This window comes from Leopardus geoffroyi, chromosome B2 (assembly GCF_018350155.1).
Source record: "Leopardus geoffroyi isolate Oge1 chromosome B2, O.geoffroyi_Oge1_pat1.0, whole genome shotgun sequence".
NCBI lineage: Eukaryota > Metazoa > Chordata > Mammalia > Carnivora > Felidae > Leopardus > Leopardus geoffroyi.
The window spans coordinates 51,709,649-51,730,794 of record NC_059332.1 but is presented as its reverse complement, the minus strand read 5'-3'; the positions used below and the strand labels follow the sequence as shown (position 1 = coordinate 51,730,794).

Below are 21,146 nucleotides of genomic sequence, written 5' to 3'. Positions count from 1 at the left end.
TAATGAGCCAATGATACCAGCCAACAAATGATACTTGGACTTACTGACACTAGACCCCTGACCCAGCAGAAGTGTGAGCGCACACACATGGGTTCACATTTATAAAAGGCGTGTTCAGTTACGCTCCTGGTTCCCTGCTCTTTCGAGAAGGCAGATGCTTTCAGCCTTCACAGTACATTAGAACCACTTGAAGAGGACTGTTAAAATGCCAATGCCATAGCCCCATACACAGGGATTCTCTGTCCACTGGTCTTTGGTGGTACCAGGCATTTCTTTTCTTTTCTTTTAAGTTTCTTTCTTTATTTGGAGACAGAGAGAGAGAAAGGCTGAGAGAGAGAATCCCAAGGGGGCCCCGTGCTAATAGAGCAGAGCCCGAAGCAGGGCTGGAACTCACAAACCATGCAAACGTGACCTGAGCCGAAATGAAGAGTTGGACACTTAACCGACTGAGCCACCCAGGCACTCAGGTGTCAGATGTTTTCTGAAAGCCCCAGAAGATTATAACTCATAGCCAAGGTTGAGAACCCTGATTCCATGTTAGGACCATGTCTACTCATATTCAAGCCATTGATGTCTAATTCTTTTTAAACAAATTTTGTAATTTTATTCCATGGATCTTCAAGGAGAGTCTAAAATTATCCAGATGACCCAGGGTAATGTCAGCATTTCCTTTTCAAGCATGACATTCCAGCCTTCCTCACTGTCCCTATTCTCTCCAGGAGCGGCTCTCAATACTGAGTCTTGGCTGTTGAAGAGCAGACTGCCAATTTCAGAGAGAAAGGTATCATCTAAAACTCAGACAATTCAGGACTCCTCTTCCATCCTGCCCTTTTCCTATAACTAACAGGTACAGCAGCTCCCCATACCCCACAGAGGATCCGTTCCAAGACCCCCTGTGGATGCCTGAAAACACAGTGAGTGTTTCCTCCCTACACAAACATACTTATGAGAAAGTTTAATTTATAAATTAGGCACAGTAAGAGATTAACAAGAACCAATAATACAATTATAACAATACATTGTGATAAAACTCATGTGAATGGGGTATCTCTCAAAATATCTTACTGTGCTATACTCACCCTTCTTGTGATGTCGTGAGATGACAAAATGCCTACGTGATGAGATGAAGTGAATGAGGTAGGCACTGTGACACAGAATTAGGCTACTATTAACCTTCTGACAATACATCAGAAGGAGGATCATCTGCTTCCCGCCTGCAGTTGACCACAGCTAACTGAAAGTGTGGAAAGCGAAACCATGGGTAAGGGGGAACTCGTACCAGCCTATACTTGACACAGAGCAATGCCACTGGAGGCTCAGCCTGGCACCTTCATCTGTGCCCTGTGGAAACTCTCTTCTCTTGAGGAGAAACATGTTTACCTTGCGCCTTGATCATTCCTTTGACCTCTTTTGCAATAACTGAAAGCTGCCCTGTGCCCTCTCCTGGCCCCCTTCCCCTTAAACATCTCTCTGATAGAGTGATGGAACACAGCAGCTCTTACACTTCGCCATCACCCTCTTTTGTGAACACCCACCTACTGGAAGCTGGGGGCATGTCAAGGCACCCCTCAGTTGCTGATTGATGATCATTGTTCTCTGCCATCTCTTAAAAAATACTCTGTTTTCTCAAAATCTACATTCACCACAAGCATCACCTCCTCCCAGCCTATGACAGATGGTACAGATCTGTCATCTTCTGGCTACAGGACCATTGCCTGCCATCCTTGATGATTTGGGCATCTTTAAGCTAGTCTCTTCTGTGTCCTAAAGGGGGACATATATAATATAAGCTTTTCAGAACCCTGACCTCAAGTTAGAACCTGATCTTTTCAGTCAAGATCACTTTTATTTCCACTGTACTTCTACTACCTACTGACAGATGTCACCATCTTGGACTCTCACTGGGAATGAATGATTCCTCTTTCAATGCCTAACTCTGGAAGTACCTCTTTTTTACATTATCATCTTCTTTATTCCTACAGAACTGGCATGGTTTTCTTCAGTAATGAGCTAAGCTTCTGCAAAAGGAGTCCGATTATCTGCCCCCACTTTCTCACCAGCTGTTTATTATATAATCCTTGGAGGATGTATAGCTAATCAATACAGTCACTAGAGAAGTTCGGAGCACAGTCCTGAGTTTGTATCTTATGTGTGGCATATGTTGTGACCTTAGGAAAAATATTTATCTCTGTTGACTGGTTTTCCTCTATAAAAGGGGGACCATGACAATCTCTTCTTCTTCATAACTATTGCTGATAGGATTAAATGATCTAATGCGATTGACATGCTTATCACGGTAGCTTTCCCACAGTAAACTCTCCACACATGCTATACTTTCCTTTTGTTGTTGGTATTACTTTCTTATTATTCTCTGTTTCTATACCCACATTCCCTTGGAAGGCCTTTGCTGTTCAGCATTGACAGCAAGTCAATATGCCAGCAAGTTTTAATCCTCACCAATTTCCAGGGCTCTGTCCTTGTGCTTCCCTCTTATTTCCTCCCTGCTATCGGCCATCAATTTTTTTTTTTTTTTTTTTTTTTTTTTTTTTTTTTGTACTTCAGTCATCAAATATAGGCATTCTTTCTGTATGGAAGTACTTATTCCCTGTATGGGTAAAAATTATTACTTATTGTTCTACCTCCCATTTTGTATTTCCAACTCCCTACTGGGATATCTTCACATGGCTAATTTGGCAGACTCGGGCTAACTGCCTGCAGCAGAAACGGTCTCAGATCCACACATCTTGCTCTCCTTCAATGAATAAGACAGCCTTCGTCTTGTCTCCGGGCTCATATCGTGCCTCCTCTATCCTCTCCTAGTGGCCAATGATGTGTCAAATCTCACAGGTCATGCCTCTGTAAGACCCCTCTCCTTTCCATTCACAGACCATTTCTCTTGTTCAGTTCCCTCGCACATGTCTCAAGCAAAGTTTCTGATCCACCCACTACCTAACTTTGGTACCAATCATGAATTACAGCTTCAAAGAAATAGTCTACAAGCATGGATGTTTCATCCATGAGTAACTTTCATGTGAATGACTCTGCATCTAATTCCACATTTTATAAAGTCATTTTATTGCATTATTTCCAAACATCATAGTTATTTGGGTTGAACATGGATCAGTTAATTTACTTTTTTTGTTTTCAATCTAACATAAGGCACTTCCAAACATTTGCTATTCCTGTTCTCTCTCAATGCATGCCAAATTAGCTCAATTTTAGTTAATTTTCAAGAGTGGACAAAGGCTATCATCTACAACAAGCAGATATGATTTCATGGGTAAAGAAATTTCTCTGTCCCTGACTCACTGACAATGAGGTATCATATCCAAGGTGTTCCCTCATATGATCATTTGAAAACATAGGCAAAAGAGTGTTAATTTTGGCAACTTATAATAATGAAATAATGGACACAATCTTAACGTCAAATAATAGTGGATTGTTTAAAAAACTTAGAATATAGTCATGTAGTACAAAATCATGAAAATATTAAATACAGCTTATCAACATGTTTGAAAATATAGAAAATATCACAAGTTAAGAGAAAACTACAGTTTAAAGCTTGCAAACAAGATGATTCCATTTTTTTTACAGGAAGAATAGATATCAAGGTTAGCAGAAGTCGTCTCAGAGAGATGAGATAATGTGAATTTTTCTTTTTGTTTGACTATATTTTCCATAGTGACAGTTATTAACTTTTAGGAAAGGAAAAAAAAAAGTTTCTGTCTTAGAAATGATAGCCACTCCTCCCAAAAGAATAATGCCTATCCCTTAAGAATAGCATTCTATTGGTCAACATTTAAAGCTAATATAAATTAAGTTATCCAACATTTGTGAAAAGCATATGTTGATGGACTCTTGGGAAAAAGAAGACATGAGTTTCTGAAGACACTGGAAATAAGGGAAATATAGGTCCCAATGATTGGGCTGGTCAAAAAAAGAATAAAAATACCAGCTTCCTCATTTAATAATCTTGCCTAGATAGAGCCTGCCACCAAATACAGCTGACCTTAAAAAAAATGCGAAGTTAGAGGTCTCTGCTAAATATGCTATTATTCTCTCAACATCCACGGCAACTCTAACTGCATAATAAAAATAGGTCATGATGATTCATTGGGAAATCAAATTTGTATGTTTGCCATGAACATACTCCTTGAGAAATTTAAAGCTCTCAAAATTTGGTCATGGATACTGTGATACCATGCCTCATGAATTTCTAATGAGGAAAGTATAACTGAACAATTTGAAGCCAAGTTTAAAATAACGGTTTAAAATAAATATAACATTTTTAAATAAAAATCCAGAATTTCCTACAGGTCAAATTTTGTGAATAATTCCACAAATGATTTCCTGTTATATAACCTCAACAGGAAATTTTATTCTACTGTTTCCCATTGCAGATTGGAAGAAAACTAATGCACCTTAAGCAGTGCTACAGAAAAGCTTTTAAAGGAGTTTTCAAATAGAAATTCTTGGTTCCTAAGTCCTTTCTCCTGGTCAGGTCTGGTTATTTCTTTCTAATATATGTGGCATTCATTTCACTGGCTCAATACCCCCTAAAGTCTTCATAAGGGAAGTGCAAATTAATTAATGGTTTTAGAATGAAGCTTAAGGTCATTTTTGGAAATAATGTTATGTTGGGGGAAAAAAAGCCTACCACTCACTAATGGAAAAGATTGCTTTCAAACATCCAAAACTTAGTTGGCAAAAGCAGCCATGCATTTAACCTACATATTTGAACAATAACCAGCAAGGGGCCACTGGCTTGAATTACTTCATAAACATTGCCATTTTTCAAAAAAACACAAAAAAACAACAACCTGAAGCGTACACTTTAAACAATACTGAGAGATCCTGGGACACACAGTGTCCTATTTGCGCCAGAGAGATCACGCTTAATTGGAAAGAAATAGAGCTCCACGTCTCATCAATAACACACATCATGTTTACGGACAACAACTCAAGGCAAGGCATTGAAGGACGGCTAGTTGGCATTCTGTTTTCATTCGCTGCTAAAGAATTGTGGCAGGATTTAAAATTGACTGTGGCTTTTAATTCTTGAACAAGGAACCACCGAGGTAATTGACACGTTTGTCAAATTTAAGGACTAAATGCTTAAAATGACCAGACTGTTTACTGTGTTGGCTGTCAATTGCTAAATCTGTACTAGCAACATAATGATAATGTAAGTGCTCTTTCTAAAAATTCCAAGAAATTTGGCTTGTGTTCTACTCGGAAAGGAAGAAAGAAGCATTAATGTCATCGTCGATTTGGTAACTCTTCAAGATTAAGTAGCAAAACACATAACTTCTCAGAGATCTGAATCTCCTTGATGCCACAGCCAATACCCCATTCCAGTCCCCTTGACTTCACAGTCTTGAGGTAAGTGAGGCTCTACACGGCTCTCTGCTTCCAGTTTCTCTTCATCCTCTTCCATTCCACACACTGTTTCCATACTAGGTTTTCTATAATGCTATCTTTAGCATTTTTGTCATCTGACTTTCCCTTAAATTAGTTAAGACTGGGGGCACCTGGGTGACTCAGTCGGTTAAGCATCTGACTTTGGGCTGACTCTGGCCCAGGTCATGATCTCACAGTTCGTGGGTTCAAACCCCACATCGGGCTCTGTGCTGACAGCTCACAACCTGGAGCCTGCTTCTGATTCTGTGTCTCCCTCTCTCTCTCTGCCCCTTCCCCACTCGCACTCTGTGTCTGTCTGTCTGTCTATCTCTCTCTCTCTCTCTCTCTCTCTCTCACACACACACACACAAATAAATAAATTTTAAAAAATAGTTAAGACTGGATTTCCACTGCTTGCTCAAGGTTTGGTCTCCCATATAACTCCTTCGCTTCTTTCTACATGGTAGCTTATCCCAAACTAGCATCCTAGTCCCTAATACTAAGAGTGAACCCAGCCCACATCTGTGCTGGCTCTGAGTTGGCTGGGTCCCCTGGATCAGTTTGCTTTACATAGAGATGGTTGGAGAATATCCTTTGCACAAAACACTAAAGTCATAGAGCTGTGAGTAGAGCAGCTATCCTTAGAGAGGGTTGAGGGTAAGCAAGAATAAAAATATCTGGAATAAATTCAAACACCAAAAAGAGAAATTCTACAGACACCAGGCCTGACATGCTATGCTGAACTTTTTCAATTCAGCTCAGTTTTTCAAAACTGATCTTTTTGATTCATTACAGTTAAACTAATCACAAGGGAGATGGGTAAAAACCCTTATTAATTTAAAACATGACTTTCACTTTAAAACTAATACAAACATGCCATGTAGTAAAATGAAAAATGTACGTGCCTTCTTTTTAAAAGATAAAGCTAAGATATTTTCTGAAAAGGTCCAGCTTGGAGGAGACAGCATTGGGCTACACAAAGCATTTGGGAGTACATGTTCCCACTCTTCTGACTGAGGCTACCTCAAAGGAAGCAGCCCTGGGTCTAAAGAAGGTTTAAGAGTATTATAGAAAAAGGGATGTGGTGAGGTGCTGTGCTGGCAGAAATCTCAGAGCACACTGGTAGAAAATCTCTCAGTGTCTTGAGGCTTTTGCCTACAGTTTATGCCAAACATGCATAACCAGCTCTAAATCTTTCCAGATGATACTTTACTCGCTGTTATATTTTATGTCTCTTTTCCCATTCATTATCTTTTTCCTACCTCCCAAGCCAGACAAACATCCATTATTAAGGGTTGATGAGGATGAGGATGATAGTGATGATTCCTTTATATGTCAGCTTAACTGGATTAAGGAATGTCTAGGTAGCCAGCAAAACGTTACTCCTTGGTGTGTCTGTGAGGGTGTTTCTGAAGGAAACTAGCATATGAATCAGTAGACTGAGGAAAGAAGATCCACCCTCACCAAGGTAGGCAGGCATCATCCAATCCTTTGACTGCTGAATAGCACAAAAAAGCAGAGGAAGGGAGAATTCTCTCCCTCTTCTCAGGCTAGGATGCCTATCGTCTTCTGCCCTCAGACATCAGAGCTCCCAGCTCTTCGGCCCTTAGACTTGGACTGAATTCTACCACTGCCTTTCCTGGTTCTCCAGCTTGCGAACGGTATACTGTGGCATATCTCAGCCTCCATAATCATGTAAGCCAATCCCCATAATACATTTCTGCTTATGAAGACAGGCAGATAGGTAGGGTGACTAGATAGGCTAGATAGATAATAAGTAGAAGATAGACAGATAGATAATAGATAGATAATTTTCGTATTGGTTCTATCTCTCTGGAGAACACTAATAAAATTATGATGATGATAATGATGATGATGCCGGTAATGGATAGATTCCTACCTTTCTAACTTTTAAGACATCATGATATATATTACCAGTTTATGTGTAGGTTTATATATACACATACACATACCTATATACATATATACATTTATGCAGTACATATATATAACCTATTTTCACATGTCTCTGTAAATTGTATATAGATATTACCATGGTGCCTTAGCAGGCATCATGTCAGGTTTATAGGAGAAGGAACTTCATTCCTAATTTATAAGTGAGGAAGTGGAGGGAGAGAGGTTCAGTAAGCTGCCCCTTGTCAGGACAGAGCCTGTGACTCTCGGTCTGCTGACCCTGCACTTTGTCTACAATTCATCTGCTCTGTGTTTCCCCAACATATTTAGCTTTTATCACAGAATATTCATTTGTAGACATTTTTCTAAATGTTCCTATGTAATTTCATATTTTATCCCCAACTAGACTACAACTTTCTGATGATAACTTCAGTTATTATACTGTTCAATTCTCTGCCTACTATTGTCATTAAGAGTCATGACTTTAAAAAGAATAATTTGTTTGGGATCCTAAAATCAGTTACTAGGGAAATAAGTGAAAATGGAAAATGCAGCCATAAATAAGTAAATATATTTATCGAAGGCAAAAAGAAGAAAAAATAAAAGAGGAGGAAGAGGAGGAAGAGAAAGACAACAGGAGCTGGTCGACCCTTCTCATACCTCTCCTAGCTATAAAATCACACACACACACACACACACACACACACACACACACACCTGCCTGAGGTAATTGGTAATGAGAAGAACTTGATCCAGACGATGTTTGGACCATCCAGAGAGGTTGTTGTCAATTGTTTATTCACAGAAAGGCTGTGAGTAAAAACCACAGACACAGAGAACGTTGAGAAAGAAGTTGACTTAAATCACAGTGGACAATGTTGGTTGTCTGATCAGCATTCATACCCTTTCTTCCCTAGAAGAATGCTGATAGTGTTAAGGTACCCACTCTTTCCCCACAAACTCCATGTGAATTGGAGAAAATTGACCTGATTCCAGGAACAGTGAAAAAAATCTTAATTTCTACACTAGTGGTTTTCACAAAGCTGCTGCCATTTTCCTAGTGGAGTTTTGGAAATGTGAAAGCATTTTTTGGTCATCACAATAGCATGTGCCTTGAGGATTTTGTGTCCCAACTCCGGGGAATCTACATGAGCTGCAATGAGTAGGACAGCCTATAAAACTAGGAATTAACCACTCAAAATGCCAATAGTGAGCCTTTGAAAAACACTAGTCTAAACTAATCAATGGCCCAATTCTTTGGCAATGGCAAAACTACCTGAAGAGACACTTAAGCAATGATACACAAATGTCAAATCTGCACAGGAAATGATCAACATCATTAGCTATCAGGCATGCAAGTTAGAACCATGATGAGATACCATCACAGACTTGTTAGAATGGCTATAATAAAAAATTCTGAAAATATCAACTGCAGGTAGGGATAAAGAGCAACCAGAACTCTCACACATTGCTGGTGGGAAGGCAAAATGGTTTTTCCACTATGACAAACCAGTTTGACAGTTTCCTATAAAGGTAAGCATATACTTTTCGGACCCAGAAAGTCCTCTCCTAGTTATTTACCCCGGAGAAATAAGGGCTTACATTCACACAAAAATCTGTACACTACTGTTTGTAACAGCCCTATCCATAATAGCCCCAAATTGGAAACAACACAAATGCCCTTCAGTAGGTGAATGGTTAAGCAAACTGAAACACCTGTACAATGTAATCTTACCTAACAGTAAGGGAACAAAGTATTGATCTCTTGAGGCATGCAACCACTTGCATGGATCTCCAAGGTATTATGCTGAGTGGAAGAAGCCAGTATCAAAATGTTACATACTATTCCATTCTATTGATAGGACATTGCCATAAAGATAGAACTATGGTTTCAGAGAATAGATCCACAGATTTATTTTGTTGCCAGGGGTTGAGAGGAAGAGGAAGATGTAACTACAAAAGGGCAATCTGAAATTTCATACTGTATCCCCAACAAGGGAGTTTTTTAAAGAGATTGAATTGCTCTGTTGCAATGTATACAGTTGCAGTGTATACAACTCTAGAGATGTATTATATTCATAGAACTGCATACAAAAGTCAATTATACTGTATGCTAATTTAAGATAAAATTAAGAGTAAGAAAAATAATTACTAGATATATTTATTCAATAACTTTTCACTCTGCAGCAGGGTTCTCAGGAACAAATTAAGGTTATTTAGCAAAGGATAAATGCATGTGTTAGGAAGGAACAGCATAAAAGAGAGACAGAAAAATCCACTGGGAGAGTTTAGTGGGGAGAAATCATTTCTGGATAAGAATGAGGACACAGTTAAAAGGAGCTTGGATCTTGGAAGATTGGTATATTTTTTAATTTTTTGTAATTTTTATAGCATTATTAGTATTTCAGAAGTAATATATGCCATGCAATACAGTCCCACAACACAGAAGTATGTAACTAAGTGGTGAAAGCCACACAAACACACACATACATACACACAAACACAACCTGATCGTTGCTAATCCAATTCCTCATGGTAACCATTGTTAACTTGGACATAGCTTGGTTTATATCCTCCCAAATAGTTTTCAATGCATATACAAATGTTGAATAACAGTTTATTGACCAGACTGAGCTCAGTGAAAATGATTTTGTTTTACAGGCATGAAATGGTTTTATTTTTCTCTAATGTCTATAATCATTCTCCATCAGATTTCTCTATATTACCCCTAAAAAACAGCTTGAGAAGATTCCATAATTTGGGGTGATCTTCAGCCACTGTAACTAACTCACTAAGTTTGTTTAGAGCAGCAGTTTTTAGGGAAAGCCTGAAATGATCTCAAGTAATTCCTAACATGTCAAAAATAAAATAATATATAGTTGAAACTAATGTAACATTGTATGATAATTATTATTCAATGAAAAAGAATTAAAATTTTAAAAACAAAATAAAAATTGAAAAGAAATGCAAGATTAGAAAAAACAAATCTGTCTAGGTTAATATTATCTTTTTAAAGTTTATTTATTTATTTATAGAGAGAGAGAGAGCATGAGCAGGGGAGGAGCAGAGGGAAGAGGGACAGAGAATCCCAAGCAGGCTCTGCATTGTCAGTCCAGAGCCGGATGCAGGGCTCAAACTGATGAACCGTGGGATCATGACCTGAGCTGAAGTCAAGAGTCAGATGCGTAAACAACTGAGCCACCCAGGGACCTGTGTCTAGGTTAATATTATCTTATGTATGTGCTGTCAAAAAGGTATGTTTACCTAAATTAATAATGTATGCATAGACTTTTGATATTTCATCTATATCCCTAAAGATTTACATGCTCAAGTTAGCCCCAAAATTCTGGTGTCCCTATCAGAAAAATGGAGAATCACCTCACATTCAGGGCCACTTTATGTCAAATGTATATTCAAACACAGTGCTTCGGTTTTATTTAACAAAAATGAAATATACATAGTTGTGTTATTTTCACATCTTTCTTAACAATACATTATTGATGAGTTACCAATATAACTAGATTTTATTTTTTTTAATGACCTATAGTTAACCTGCCACACAATAACAAGCATTTAGATTGTTTCCAGTTTTTGCCATTACAATGTTATTACATGAAAGGCTCATATATTTTGTGTATTAGTTTCACAGGGCTGCTATAATGCAAACTTGGTCTTAAAACAATAGGTGTATATGTTCCCTCACATTTCTGGAAGCCAGAATTCCAAAATGAAGCTGTTGGCAGGGTTATGCTCTCTCTGAAGGCTCTAGGGGGAAGCCTTGCCTCCTCCAGTTCCAGGTGGCTCCAGGTACTTGGTTTGTGGCAACAGAACCCAACCTCTGCCTCCATCATCAGATGGCTTTCTCTCATGTCTGTCTTCTCCACTTCTCTTAGGACACTCTAAGAGTGTCCTTTAGAGTCCACCCTAATCCAGGATGATCTCATCTGAAATTCCTTGACTTAATTACACCCACAAAGACCTTCATTTCAAATAAGGTCAAATTACCAGGTTCGGGCTCGTCCTATCTTTTGGGAGCACGAGGCACCATTCAACTCGCTACATATGAACAAGGAGCCTACCACATTTTGTTGAAAGTGGCCTCACTAGACTATAAAACACTTACATTCAAATTGTGATAGATACTTCACCAACTCTGGATACTGTTGGTCCCTCTATTATTTTTTTAATTCATTTACTTATTTTGAGAAGGAGAGTAGCCACCATCTACCCTCTCACTTCTAACAATCTCTATTCCTTCATCCTGTTTTCTTTTTCCATTATTGTTAATTAAAATTACCTTGTCTATTTTTTTTTAATGGATTACTGCCAGCCCTATCATTGCCCTCTTCTGTAATGCTGGTCCCGCGAAGGCTGTGACCTAGTTGGTCACTTCCACTCTATGCGCTCAGGACCAAGAACACAGTAGATGCTCAAAACGTATTTTTAAACAGTTGAATGGACTACTAATGAATGAAAGTAAATAGCCTTATACACAGTAAGTGTTCAAAAATGATAATGAGAGGCAATATCTAAATCTCAATGATTTTACTTGTTCAGTCAATTAACAAGAAGGCCATTAGACTCAGGTGGCTGACATGCATTAGCCCATGTAAGCAAACCAAAACCTAAGACTGTCATGCCTCAAGGCAAAGAAATCTAAAGCTAAGGACAACCACATAGAGCCAACTAGATTTTCTCATGTAAGGCAACTCTTTACGCTTTAACCGATAAAATAATTTCCTTGCTTTGCTTCCACCTCACGCTATAAAAGTCTCCCCAGATGAGCACTGGGTGTTGTATGGAAACCAGTTTGACAATAAATTTCATAATAAAAAAAGAAAGTCTCCCCGGCTCCTGTAGGTGGGGCACCACTAACCACTTCCACTTTAGCACTGCCAAACTCAAACCAATGTCTGCTCAAACCCTTATGCCTCAGTTTAACTTTCAACATACTGTATTCTATACTGTATTAATATATCAATACATAGAGACAGAGTTAGATATAGATGTACAGATAGATATCGATGCACAAAATGTAACTTGCTATCAAGTGTCTGTGCTTTCAAACCCTCTTTCAGGTCAAATGTATGATGTTTGCATTGTCATAGTCACTGCTGAGCAGGTATTTTCTTATTTGTAAACGTTCTAGCTATCTTCAAGTGAAGAAACCTGTGGTTATTGTTCAGTTTTGGGCTAAAGATGGTTAGCATTTTATCATGGCTGACCAGTCAACATATAACTCACTATAGCACAGCACTCATGGGGTATATATTACATTACCTCTATTCTTTTCAATTTCATTTTATAGTTCATTCTAGAGGGTGTGGGCTGGAGGAAAGGAGTCAAGGCGGTCAAAAGGTACAAATTTCCAGTTATAAGATTAATAAGCTCTAAGGATGTAATGTGCAGCCTGGTGACTATAAGATAAATCAAAAGGGACTGGGAGATTTAAGGACAGAATTAAAATATTATGCTCTTAATTATAATATCTTGCTTGTTTAGGTCACTGAGTAAACCAATATCACTCAGTTTCATATAGGCAGCTAACATCCATTCCCTCATATGAAACCAAATTCACAGTTAAGCACCAGGCCAAAGAAAATTTTCTAATTTGTGTTTTTGTTACTAGTATTCATTTCTTTTCATCTTTAAACCTGAGAGACACAATTGCCTCCACTCACACCATGTCAGAAGACTTTTCATTTGGAAAGACAGGTAAAATTCTGGCTTTAATATCAGTCTGGGCCATTAATACAATTCAATAACATTCACTCATTTTAAATCCAACATATTTATTCCTCTTGAGCTATTTTATTTGTGTTTGTTTGTTTTTAAATGGCAGCTCCCAGCATGATTTTCAGAGGAGAATGATTTAAAGTTCATAAAATGTCATCACACAGTACCACTTTCTCTAACAAATTACCCAGGAAACAAAGATGAAAGTCAAACATAAACCACTTAACTTTTTATATAACGTGATCTAAAATTACTAGAAACATCAATTTCCAAAGATCTCATACAATTTTGCTCACATCCATTATTAGTGATATTTTTATTGTTCAAAGGTCCAAAGCATGTCAATCTTTAAAAATTATTCGAATTGGTTTTATAGATTTTTATGATTATTATGCATCTTCTACACCAACCAGAGGTAAATTTTCCAAAAGTAACTCTACTTTTATTAACCTACATGATGGGACTGTGGTCTTTTTGAGATTCTCTTTGAGTTGAGTTCTGATAAAACACACATCTTAATTCTAACCAGAAGTTCCATTAATAAGAATTCCTCCAGGGGCACCTGGCTGGCTCAGTTGGTTAAGCATCTGACTATTGATTTGGGCTCAGGTCATGATCTCATTGTTCATGATGTCGAGCCCCATGTCAAGCTCCACACTGACAGCACAGAGCCTTCCTGAGATTCCCTTTCTCCCTTTCTCTCTGTCCCTCTTGCACTTGTGCAAACATGCACTTTCTCTCTCAAAATAAATATTTTTTAAAAAATAAGAATTCCTCTAAAAAAAATTCTAAACACCTCATATATTACAATTTCTCAGTTACCACTTAACAACACATCCAGTTCTGTAAGAGAAAAAGAAATTTCAGAGTCTTAGGGAACATGAAGCAAGGCTATGATGACGTAAAAATGAGACAATACATATACAAATCCCAAGGACTGTGCCTATCTACATAATATGTGCTCAAAACCTTTGTTAGTGTTAAGTCTAATTTCTTAATGTGAAAAGTAATTGTGACTACTTACTTACACATGGGACAAGAATTATAAGATAGAAAAAAAATTTAATTTTAGTGTTTGCATATGACAAAGATCAATTTGTTTGCTAGATGAGAAAATGAGGACTCTGAAAGAAGCAAAAGAAAATGGGATATGATACATGGTAAGAAGTCACAGTTTGGTAATGACAAAAAAAAAAAAATCCAGCAGACCTTTCCAAAGACATCTGAAAGCAGAGACAAAAATGTTAGAAAAAGTGGTTTTCCAGACTTTTGTAATTCATGGATTAGTAACTTTTTTAAGGATTCATAATCATTTCATAAATATAAAGAAAATTTTAAAAGCAAAACAGGAAGAGCACAATATCAAAAAAGGATGTCATTAAATATACTTAATAAACAAATTATTTTACAGAGATTGCATTGTTTTCCTTCTTCTCATTTATAGTACGTGAAATCTTGTCACAGAGAAACAGTAACCCACAAACCATTTTTGGCATTCAGTCCTCTAGAAACCATTATGAATGAATGAGGTGCCCCAGTGGCATGCACTCCCTGACTTGAAGAATCATGCTCAATTTTCCTGACCATACAGAAGAGAAGTCCTCACTATGAAACCAACAGCCTTAACTCAGACTGGAGCCATATCAGAGAACAAATGTGTACTGATGAGTTATCAGAGGACATACTCAATACTCTAGTATGTTCTTTTACTCTCGCTCATTTTATGGGTACTCATGCCACATGTTAGGACCACATCTGACCCTTGGCAGAATTCTGAGGGATTCAGGGAGTGAGGGGAGTTGTGAACAAGCATTTTCTGAATACCATATGCATTAATCTAGGTGGTGCAATTATTAAGATCACACTAAATCATAAAAATATTAGCAAATATTAGTAACAACACTTAGAAAGAACAAAGATTCACTAAAGAGAAGTTGCCAAAGACAAGTCCACAGCTGGAAGGCACTGGAATCATGATTCTATCTCTGAATCCAACATGACATCACGACATTTTAAGCACTCTGCACTGGCAACTTTGTCTCGACCATTACCCACAATTCTTCTCTATGATATCCATCAATCTCTTTTTCAGAATGATCTTTCCCCTTTCAAAATGTATCCCCAGGCTGCTGACCTTTGCTTTCTCAACAAATCTGATAAACTTAAGCCTCCCAAGGACTAACATACTATCCTTCCCCTTTTATTAAACATTTCATTTACAACATCATCTTTATTCAAAATCATGACAGAGAACAATATTCTTGTTAGAAGCACCAACAAATCTTTCTCTCTCACACACACGTGCACACACACACAAAAGCATCTACTCAGTTTTAGTGGCTTACAAATGTCCTTTGAGAAGAAGTCCTCTATATGAACCCACTTAATCACGTTGGGCTATAGAGTTAATCCAGGAGAGACATGGAAGATTGGCAAGATTCCAGACACCAAACATGTAGGATTAATGCTGGTGGAACTACAGCTGCGTGACATGCCCCCAGCATAGAAACATGGTGAATATTATCACTAGTCCTTTGCAGAGTACACATTGCATTGCCAGTCAAATAAAAACAAAAGCAGAACACGGTGTGGGAAAAAAATAATGCGACCTATTAGAGACGCCCTTTCACTGCCCAAGTCCTTTGATTACTCATCATCTCAAGGGTCAACCAAAATCAAGATCAATAAGTATTACAAGCACTTACTATGCCCCTGTGACTCTCACAAGGTATTATGAGAGATGTCTTCCTACTATATGGTGTTTAAAGTCCACACATCAAGTTTACGATTTAATATACATACACATTGTGTAAGGTATCCCCCCATCCAGTTAATGAGCCCATCCATCACCTCTCATATTTACCTTTTTTTTTTTCCCTTTGGTGAGAACATTTAAGTCCTACCCCTTTAGCACATTTCAATCATCCAATATAGTGTTAGTTAGTCACCGTGTTATAAATTAGATCCCCAGAACATATTCATCTTGTAACCAAAAGTTTGTTTTCCTCCTATTAACCAACCTTTCCTATTTCACCTGTGCCCCCACCCCACTCCTTGGCAACTAGTTTTCTACTCTGTTAAATGAACATTTTTTAAGTCCTGGCATTATCCACAAGTTCTCAAGGGTGTGTGTGTGCCCCTCCCCCATTCCTCACCCCCCAATTGACAAAGTTGAGATTTCTACTCTGTAGTTACTGGGCAGAACATATTTGAGGCCTCACTTCCCTCATCCCTCCATCCAGGGCTGGCCTGGAACCTCCCAGAGCTGTTGTGTCAGAAGAAAATAAGTTTTTACTGTGTTAAGTCAATATATTTGGGTTTATTTGTAACAGCTCTACAAATTCACATGAATTAGGCTAATCATTTTCCCTTTAAAACTTTGGTGACTGGTTGGAATTTCAGGGACAGAAATTATCAAAATTATTGCATGTGTCATTTCTCACAATAACCCCTTGATATGGTCACTACTGTTATCTTCATTTTAGAGTCAAAAACTCTGATATTTAGAGAAGTGAATAGACTTGCCAAGATTACATAGCTGGTGAGTGGTGGGAGCCAGGAATTGTGCAGATCATAATTTTCAGGCTATTGTTTTTCGCCACTATATAATTCCTTTGTCCTTAAGTATGCTGGGCTAAACCAACTCAAATATTTTGAGAGAGATACTGGCATTTCTTAAATTAACGAACTGTTCCTTTTTACATTTTTTTTATCTTTGCTCAATACTTATCTATATTGTCCATGGTAATAGACTTCAGTTTGGGGGCCCCCATAACATGGCTTACTATATACTGACTTATGCTTTTAAAGGTACACCTTTAGGGTGGCTGGGTGACTCAGTTTGTTGAGCATCCGACTTCGGCTCAGGCCATGATCTCACAACTTGTGAGTTTGAGCCCTGCATCAGACATTGTGATAACAGCTCAGATCCTAGAGTCAGCTCCAGATTCTGTATCTCCTTCCTCTCTCTCTCTCTCTCTCTATCTCTCAAAAATAAATACACATTTAAAAAAATAAAAAAGAAGGTACAACTTCAATAATTAAATACATTTATACTAGGGTAATTCCCCATGGTAAAAATTCCAGAATTATTCCAGACTGGCCTTTTTCTGTCAGTGAAGCATGAAACCTAGGGATGTTGCCTTCCATCAGAACTTTCAAGAGGCTATGCTCCACTCTTCTAGGAGATTTATAGAATTACATAAATTAAGACTGGAAGAAACTTCAGATTATCTGGTTTAATATTTTCTTTTTCATAGGGGGTAAAAGAAGACATTTAGACCCAGGGAGGTTAAGCTTGTCTCAGCCATGCTTAAACTGATGGCCAAATCATCCTCAATGCTTCCACAGTACCATGCTGCTCTACTCTAAGAATGACAATGAGAGACCAAGGGTAAGAGCAACCTTTAATCTTCCCTAAGCTCATAAGATTTATGATGTTAGAAAAAGAAGGAGAAGAAGACGAAGAAGAGGAAGGAGGAGGAGGAGGAGGAGAAAGTGGAAGGGGAGGGGGAGGAGGAGGAGGAGGGGGAAGAAGAAAAGCTACAAACTAACAGCAAACATTTCTAAGCCATATAGCCAACAAAGGACATGTATCTACAATGTATTGAAGAAATTCTCAAAAGTCAGCAGTAAGAGGGGCACCTGGGTGGCTCAGTCCGTTAAGTGTTCAACTCTTGATTTCAGTTCAGGCCATGATCTCATGGTTTGTGGGTTCAAGCTCCACATCAGGCTCCACGCTGAGAGCAAGGAGCCGGCTTGGGATTCTCTCTCTCTCTGCCCCTCCCCACTCACTCTCATTGTCTCTCTCAAAAATAAATAAACTTTTTTAAAAAGTCAGCAGTAAGAAAACAAACAACCTAATTAAAACATGGGTAAAAGATCTGAACAGACACATCACAAAAAAGAGATATATTTGGCAAATAGGCACGTGAAAAGATGTTCAACACTATTGGCTATTAAGGAAATGCAAATTAAAAATTCAATGGGATACTACTATACAACCTTTAGAATAACTAAAGTAAAATATAATGACAACACCAAATGCTGGCAAGAGTATAGTGAAAATGGGACTCTTATGTATTACCAATGAGGATGTAAAATGACAGAGCTACTCTGGAAAATAGTTTGGCAGCTCTTTCCAAAACACAAAATTGGCTTACCATATGATTCAGGAGTTGCACTCTTAGGGACTTATCCCAAAGAAATTAAAATCTATTTTCACACAGAAATGTGTACATAAATGTTCACAGCAGCTTTATTTTTAATATCTAAAAATTGAAAACCACCCAAATGTCCCTCAACAGGTGAATGGTTAAAAAAAATGTGGTATATCCTTACAATGGAATATTACTAAGCAACAAAAAGGAACAGATTGTAGACATGCTACTTGAATGAACCTCAAAGAAGTTACACTAAATGAAAAAAAAACCCTCAAAAGGTTACATACTGCAAAATTCCATTTATTTAACAGTAGTGAAATAACATAATTACAGTTAATCTTGAAAAGGGGTTTGAACGGCTCATGTCCACTTATATGTGAATTTTTTACAGCACAGTACTGTAAATGTATTTTATGATTTTCTTAATAACATTTTTTCTCTAGCTTACTTTATTGTAAGAATATAGTATATAATGCATGTAACATATAAAATACATGTTAACTGTTTATGTTATCAGTAAGCCTCCAATCAGCAGCAGACTATTAATAATTACGGTTTTGGGGAGTCAAAAGTCATACGTGGATTTTCTTTTTTTTTTTTTTTTTTTTAATTTTTTTTTAACGTTTATTTATTTTTGAGACAGATAGAGACAGAGCATGAACGGGGGAGGGGCAGAGAGAGAGGGAGACACAGAATCGGAAGCAGGCTCCAGGCTCTGAGCCAACAGCCCAGAGCCCGACGCGGGACTCGAACTCACTGACCGCGAGATCGTGACCTGGCTGAAGTCGGACGCTTAACCGACTGAGCCACCCAGGCGCCCCATACGTGGATTTTCAATTGGGGGAAATTGGCATCCCAACCCCTGTATTGTTCAAGGGTCAACTGTGTAGATATGAAGAATAGATTAGAGATTGCTAAGCATTTCATGTTTTAAAGAAACTTCAAAATGATTCTCTTAGCTTACACACTAATAGAAATATGAAGGAATAATTGTACTTTAGTTTAAAAGAAATTATATTAGATATCCTCTTTCTCTTGTTTTTGATTCACAGTGTGATATCATGATTTATAATAAGAAATGTTTGGTCTCTATCCCACTTCTGGCATGGTTTTAGAGCTCCTAAAACCATTGGAGCTTCCTAAGTGATGAGAGTAATCAGGATGTCTTTTATCATGTTAATGAGGTGACTTTGGAAAGCCCCAGGTAACCTAAGGACAGGGGCTGGTTGCCCAGATAACAAATCATGTAATTAGAGGGTTAGTACTTTCAGACCCATCCCCAAGACCTGGGGGTGGGGGTGGGGGCAGGGGAGGAAGGAAGAGGGGCTGGAGATTGGGCTCAGTAGGCAATGGTCAATGATTTAATCAATTGTGCCTACATAAGGAAGCCTCCATAAAACTCAAAAAAGGATGGGGTTTGAGAATTTCAGGGTTGATGAACCAGTAGAGCTATGGGGAAAGTGATGTTCTGGGAGAGGGCAAGAAAGCACCTGGCCCTTCCCCCACACCTTGTTCTATGCAGCTCTTCATCTGGCTGTTGATTCATGTCTTTTAGTATCCTTTATAACAAACTGGTAATCTAGTGAGTAAATAGGTTTCTTGGGTTCTCTGAGCCACTCTAGCAAATTAGTTGAACCCAATGAGGAGGTTGTAGGAACCTCAGATTTTCAGTCAGCTGGATTGTAGGACACTCATCTGGTGTCCAAGAATTGCTTGATAGTGTAGGGAAATCACCCCACCTTCACTGATATTGGAATCCGAATCTTTAGCTTTGACTGAGAATTTAGATCTCAAAATAGTAATCAAGATTTTGAAAGCTCACTCCTTATATAATGTAAAAGTTATCACTGACCTGACTATATTTCTAGTGACAATTCAATATGTTATCAAAATGCATTTCCCTATTTAAAGGGACATTGTTTTAACAGATGCCAAGTGAATTTAGAAGGAGACTACCAAAGTACTATTACTTATCTAGAGTCCACTGTAGTAACATCCTACGTCATTCCACAATGGCTAAGCATTAATCTAATTTTTCAAGAACAAAGAATTAAAAAACTCCCTTGAGGTAAATATCAGTTTTTATTATTTTATTTTTGGACACTGGAATAAACCCCAAGTGTGTGTTTGTTTGCTCTGAGGAAAACAGGAAATCACCACACAGGGGGAGCCGAGGTTCTGGAGCTGTCAATGAGAGGGGTATAGGTGCAGTTAGGAGAGCAGGTTCTAAACCCAGATTATCCTGAGGCGAAACTCCTCCACTGGCTCGTTATGTGTCCTGGAAAACTGACTTAAGACTTAGTTATTTCAACTGTGAAATGGAAACAATATCATTTACCTTCTAGAGTTGCAGTGCTGACTGCAAGTTAAGTGCTTTGTCTACTTCTTGGAATGTGAAACATGCTCCAGCTATTATCACAATCATCACCTGGGCCAGATTATCCCATTTATCTTAAACTATCAGTCAAAAGATACTTGGTTTTCAAGCTGGGTGTCACATTAAAAATTCGACTTGAAATCCTCTGGAAGAATAAAGTCTTAACATATATTAGACTATTGGATTAAACCACCAATAGCTGTCTCATTATCAATGGTGAAACATCAACAAAAACAGAGTAATGAGAAAAATGCCAGCATGTTTAGTGCCTTTAGAATGACAATAAGCTCATTTCTTCCTACAATTATTATTAAGTATCAACCTAAAAGTGTACCTGGGGAATTTAAATATACTGGGAAGCAAAAAATAATCCCCTTTACATCTCAAGTATTGTAAAAACAAACCCAAACCAAATGCACAAAAATTCCACCTATCTGGAAATACTCCACTCTATACTCCATACTCTGCAGCTACCATTGCAGAGTATGACTGAGGAGAATCTACCCCTCAACACTTGAATTTGGTAGGATAAGAAAAAAGGTCTAAGCAAAAGTATA

At 38.0% G+C, this 21,146-nt stretch overlaps 1 protein-coding gene across 1 annotated transcript in view; it reads right to left on the bottom strand.

The window, feature by feature from the left end:
- LOC123608530 (muscular LMNA interacting protein) overlaps nucleotides 1-21,146 on the bottom strand; it is a 250,015-nt gene that overhangs the window by 215,463 nt on the left and 13,406 nt on the right. The gene's annotated exons all lie outside the window — the stretch shown is intronic.